Source organism: Gossypium arboreum, chromosome 10 (genome assembly GCF_025698485.1).
Source record: "Gossypium arboreum isolate Shixiya-1 chromosome 10, ASM2569848v2, whole genome shotgun sequence".
Lineage (NCBI taxonomy): Eukaryota > Viridiplantae > Streptophyta > Magnoliopsida > Malvales > Malvaceae > Gossypium > Gossypium arboreum.
The window spans coordinates 23,842,642-23,848,297 of NC_069079.1; the positions used below are offsets into that span (position 1 = coordinate 23,842,642).

General features: G+C 39.5%; 1 non-coding gene across 1 annotated transcript; it reads left to right on the plus strand.

Annotated features, from left to right (window-relative positions):
- The first annotated feature begins 4,912 nt into the window (after window positions 1–4,912).
- Window positions 4,913–5,019, plus strand: LOC128283058 (small nucleolar RNA R71). The gene has a single exon (XR_008273399.1). It is a non-coding gene; the product is annotated as a small nucleolar RNA R71 (small nucleolar RNA).
- The last annotated feature ends 637 nt before the right edge of the window (window positions 5,020–5,656 follow it).

Below are 5,656 nucleotides of genomic sequence, written 5' to 3' on the forward strand. Positions count from 1 at the left end.
TTCCCAGGAAAGATTAGAGGGGTCACAAGTGGTCCCGCTTAAGTTCCAATCTCCTAGACAGAATTTATTTAAACATACTAATCTCGAAAATATACCCTAAATCATTTATTAAAAAGGAAAATAAGAAAATTTTAAACATCCGATAAAAAGAATGAAATTTCATTCCATTCAATCTTATCTCCCCAATAGTGTTCCAGGTGCTGAGCATTAACTTGAAAATTACCTCTCTTACCTTGGAGCTCGACAACTCCGTATGGATAGACGCGATGAATCATAAATAGGCTAGACCAACGTGATTTTAGCTTACCTAGAAAGAACTTTAATCTGGAATTAAATAAAAAAACTCACTGACCTGCTTCAAATTCTCGAACTCCAATGTGCTTGTCATGCCATTTCTTAAGTCTCTCCTTAAGTAATTTGGCATTTTCGTAGGAGAATAGCCGGAGTTCCTCTAGCTCATTGAGTTGGAGCATCTGTTTCTCTTTAGCATGCTTAGGACCCAAGTTGAGTTGTCGAAGAGCCCAATAAGCCTTGTGCTCTAACTCTAAGGGTAGATGACATGCTTTCCCAAAGACCAACCTGTAGGTTGACATCCCTAAAGGTGTCTTGTATGCTATTCGGTAAGCCCATAAATCATCATCCAACCTTTTGGACCAATCTCGTCGGTTTGGGCAAACTACCTTCTCAAGTATGCCTTTGATTTCCTTATTTTCCAGTTCAGCTTGCCCATTCATCTACCGATTGTAAGCTATTGCAACCTTGTGTTTCACTCCGTGCTTGTCTAATAGCCATTTTAACCACTTGTTCACGAAGTAAGACCCTTCATCACTAATGATGGCTCTTGGGGTTCAAACCTTGTGAAAATGTGTTCCTGCAAGAACTTAATTACAACCCTAGCATTATTTGTCTGATAAGATTTAGCCACAACCACTTGGACACATAGTCTACTACTACCAATTTATACTTGTGACCAAAAGACGGAGGGAAAGGACCAAGAAAGTCAATACCCCATACATCAAACAATTCTACCTCAATGATGTTTGTTTGAGGCATCTCATTTTTGTTGGTGACATTTTCGACCCTTTGACATCGGTCCCAGCTCTTTACGTATGCATATGCATCCTTGAATAGTGTTGGCCAAAAGAATCTGACTTGTAATACTTTAGCCGTCGTACGAGTACCTCCAAAGTGTCCCCCACTCGAAGCTGAGTGACAATGGTATAAAAGCTTTTGTACTTCATCTTCTGCCACGCATCTCCTAATCATCTGATCTGCACACCTTTTAAACAAATATGGCTCTTCCCAGAAATAGTACTTCACATCATGAAGAAACTTTCTCCTTTGTTGATAAGTCTTATCAATTGGCATCAAACCACAAGCTAAATAGTTAGCAATATCAGCAAACTAAGGGGTACTACGGACATGACTTACCTTCAGTATGTGTTCATCTGGAAATGTTTCCTGAATTTGTATGATAGGAGAGTTCCCTTCTTGCGGCTCCAATCTGGACAAGTGATATGCTACTTGGTTTTCTACTCCCTTTCGATATTGAATTTCTAGATCGAACTCTTGAAGTAGAAGCACCCATCGGATCAGTCTCGACTTAGCATCTTTCTTGGCAAGTAAGTACTTAATTGCCGAGTGGTCCGTATAAATAGTTACTTTGGTACCTACAAGATAATATCAAAACTTGTCAAAAGCAAATACAATAGCAAGTAACTCATTTTTTATTACCGTATAGTTCAGTTGAACTCCTGTAAGAGTCTGGCTTGCATAGTAGATGGGATGGAAAACTTTGGTCCTTCACTGGCCCATGACAGCTCCTATCGCGAAGTCGCTTGCATCACACATTAATTCAAATGGAAAATCCCAGTCTAGTGTGAAGATTATGGGTGCCGTAACTAACCGACTCTTCAAATCCTTGAAAGCTTTTAAGCATTCATCATCGAACTTGAAAATCGTGTCCTTCTCCAATAGTTTGCATAAGGGTTTAGTAGTTTTGGAGAAGTCCTTGATAAATCTTCGATAGAAACCGGCATGGCCCAAAAAGCTCCTAACACCCTTTACAGATGTTGAAGGTGGGAGTTTCTCAATAACATCTACCTTTGCTTTATCTACCTCGATTCCATGTCTCGTTACCCGATGCCCTAGAACAATTCCTTCTCGCACCATGAAATGGAACTTTTCCCAATTAAGTATTAGGTTCGTTTCTTCACATCGCCTTAGTACCTAAGCTAGATTGGCTAAGCAATCATCATAGATATCTCCGAATACTGAAAAGTCATCCATAAAAACTTCCAAGTACTTCTCAACCATGTTAGTAAAAATAGACATCATACATCTTTGAAATGTAACAAGTGCATTACATAAACCAAATGGCATGCGTCTAAATGCAAATGTACCGTACGGGCAGGTGAACGCTGTCTTGTGTTGGTCTTCCGGTGCTACTGTAATCTGATTATACCCCTAGTATCCATCGAGAAAATAGTAATAGTCTCACCTCGCGAGTCTATCCAGCATCTGATCCAAGAACGGCAAGGGAAAGTGATCTTTCCTAGTCACCTTTTTCAGCTTTCGATAATCAATGCAAATCCTCCATCTCGTAACTGTTCTAGTTGGTATTAACTCGTTATTCTCATTCTCTACAACTGTGATACCTCCCTTCTTTGGCACACACTGGACCGGACTTACCCACGAACTGTCTGATATGGGATAAATGATACCCGCATCTAACCACTTGATAATCTTCTTTTTCACCACGTCCTTCATGATGGGGTTCAGTCTTCATTGTCCATCAATCTTCCCTTTTTCACCATCTTCCAAGATAATCTTGTGCATGCATACAGATGGACTAATACCGCGGATATCGACTATGGTCCATCTAATAGCTTTCTTGAATTGTTTCAACACCGAGATGAGTTTCTCTTCTTGCTCAGTAGTTAATTCCGCTGAAACAATCACAGGTAGAGTAGAAGCGTTACCTAAATAAACCTATTTTAAATGTGACGGTAATACCTTGAGTTCTAATTTAGTGGTTCCTCGATTGATGCTTTTGGTTAGGCATACTCCTTCTTCTCTAACTTCAAAGATTCAAAACAGGATTGCGAATTAAATCCCCTTTGATTAGCTTCTAACAAAGCTAAGTATTCATCCTCCTCTTCATCATTGGAGGATCTGATGTTAAAATTTGTTCCAACGGATCCTTAACATAGTTGAGCTCCTTTTCCACTATTAAATCCTCTAAATTGGATACTGCAGAACAATCATCAATTGTATCAGAAAATCGCATAGGCTTAAAAACATTAAATGTTACCTGATCATCCTGAACACGCATCATAAGCTCACCCTTCTGCATATCAATAAGGGTCCTTCCGGTTGCTAAGAGCAATCTTCCTAGGATAATTGGCACTTCTTTTTCTGCTTCAAAGTCTAGGATAACAAAATCAGCAGGGAAGATAAATTTATCTACACGTACCAATACATCCTCAGTTTTTCCTTCTAGATGTGCTAAGGATTGATCTGCTAGTTGAAGTGTAACCGTAGTAGGTCTAACTTCCCCTATCCCCAACTTTCTAAATATTGACATAGGCATCAAGTTTATACTTGCACCCAAGTTACATAGTGCCTTACCACAATATGTTGCTCCAATGTTGTAAGGTATGGTAAAACATCCAAGATCCTTCAGCTTTAGGGGTAGTTTGTCTTGAAGATATGTGCTGCATTCCTTCGCCAGAGCTACCGTCTCAAATTCTCCAAGTCTTCATTTTTTGGACAAGATATCCTTCATGAACTTGATGTAGTTCGGCATTTGTTCAAGTGCTTCAACCAACGAGATATTGATGTGAAGTTGCTTGAGTACGTCTAGGAATTTCTTGAATTGAATTTCCTATTTCTGCTTCTGAAGCCTTTGAAGGTAGGGTGGTGGTGGTTTCTTTACTAGAACTGGTTGATTCATTTTCTACGGTAATTCTGCATCTAACGGAGTTGTTAGTTGATCAGAATTAGCAGGTTCTAGAATTACCTTGTTGGGTTTTACAAATTCTGGTTCTTGTAAAATTGGAACTTCAACACTTGGTTGAACTTCTTCTGAGTCTTAAGCATCAGCTAGCTCCTTTTCAGCTTCAATAGTGTTGGGCTCTACTGTCTTTCCGCTCCTCAATGTTAACACTTTGCAGTGTTCCTTCCCTGGATTTCTTGGATTCTTCGTATCACTTGGTAAAGCACCTTATGGTCGGTTCTTGAGTTCAGTAGCAAGCTGGCCCACTTGATTCTCCAAATTCCTTAGAGTGGCGTCATTTTTTGCCATGTATTCCTTTAATAATTTCTCTAAGCTATTGGATGATTCAGCCTGCGTTGGTTTCTAAGCTTGTTGGGAAAAACTAAGTGGCTGAGTTGGTCTAGGTTGAGCATAGTTGTTACTGGTTCCAGCCCCTTGGTTACTCAAGGAAAAATTTGGGTGGTTTTGCCACGATGGGTTATAGAAGTTAGATTGCTTTCCTCGATTTTGGTTTTGGTTACCCATGTAATATACGGATTCGAGATTCGATGGACATTCTTTGAAAAAATGTCCTTCCCTATAATAAACAGGGATATACTCTCAAATTGGTGAGGTTGTTGGGCTGTAAAACTGTTAGACCCATTAGTGGTAAGATTCTTAAGCATTGAAGAGATTGAAGATACCTGAGATGCAAGTGAAGTGAAAGCGTCCACTTCATGTATTCCAGCGACTTGTCTTCCTGATGCGGCTCGATTGGTTGGCCATTGATAATTGTTACCGGCGATCATCTCGATGATTTCATAAGCCTCATTATAAGACTTAGAAAGGAGAGCACCGTTAGCAGAAGCGTCTACTACCATCCTCGTGTGAGTATTGATACCATTATAAAATGTTTCAAGTTGGATGCAATATGGGATTCCATGGTAAGGGCATTTCTGTAATAGTTCTTTGTATCGTCCCCATGCCTCATACAAGGATTCATCATCCATTTGTTGAAAGGCAGTGATCTTGTTCCTCAACTTAGCATCCTTGCTTGGCGGGAAATACTTCATGAGGAATTTTTCGGCTAACTCTTGCCATGTAGAAATTGAGTTTGGTGGCAATGAATTTTACCAGGCTCGAGCTCTGTCCCTTAGTGAGTACGGGAACAGCTTCAATCATAATGCATCTTCGGGAACTCCAGCTAATTTGAAAGAGTCGCTCACCTCCATAAATAGTCTTAGGTGAAGATGAGGATCTTCAGTAGGCATTCCACTAAATTGGCCCGTTGTCTGAAACATCTAGAACATGACTGGCTTCAGCTCGAATTGTTGTGCTTCGATTTTGGGTCTCTTAATGCCCAGATTAAGATCGTTAAATACTAGCACATCATATTGTCTTAAGGCTCTATCCCTATCATCGGCAATAAGGATAGGATTTTAAGCAAGGTTTGCTCTGTTTCCTTGATTCATATTCTTGAAATTCATTCCTTCAGTCCTTCTCTGGTTCACTTGTCTTCTTCGTTCTTGAAAGGTTCGTTCTATCTTAGGGTCTACAATAAGTAAGTCAATAATCTGGTCAATACTCATAAACACCTGAAATTACCAAAGCAAAATTAATCAAGTTAAAAATTAAACAGAAAAATAAACCAAAATGTAAAACTAACAAATTCACAAATAA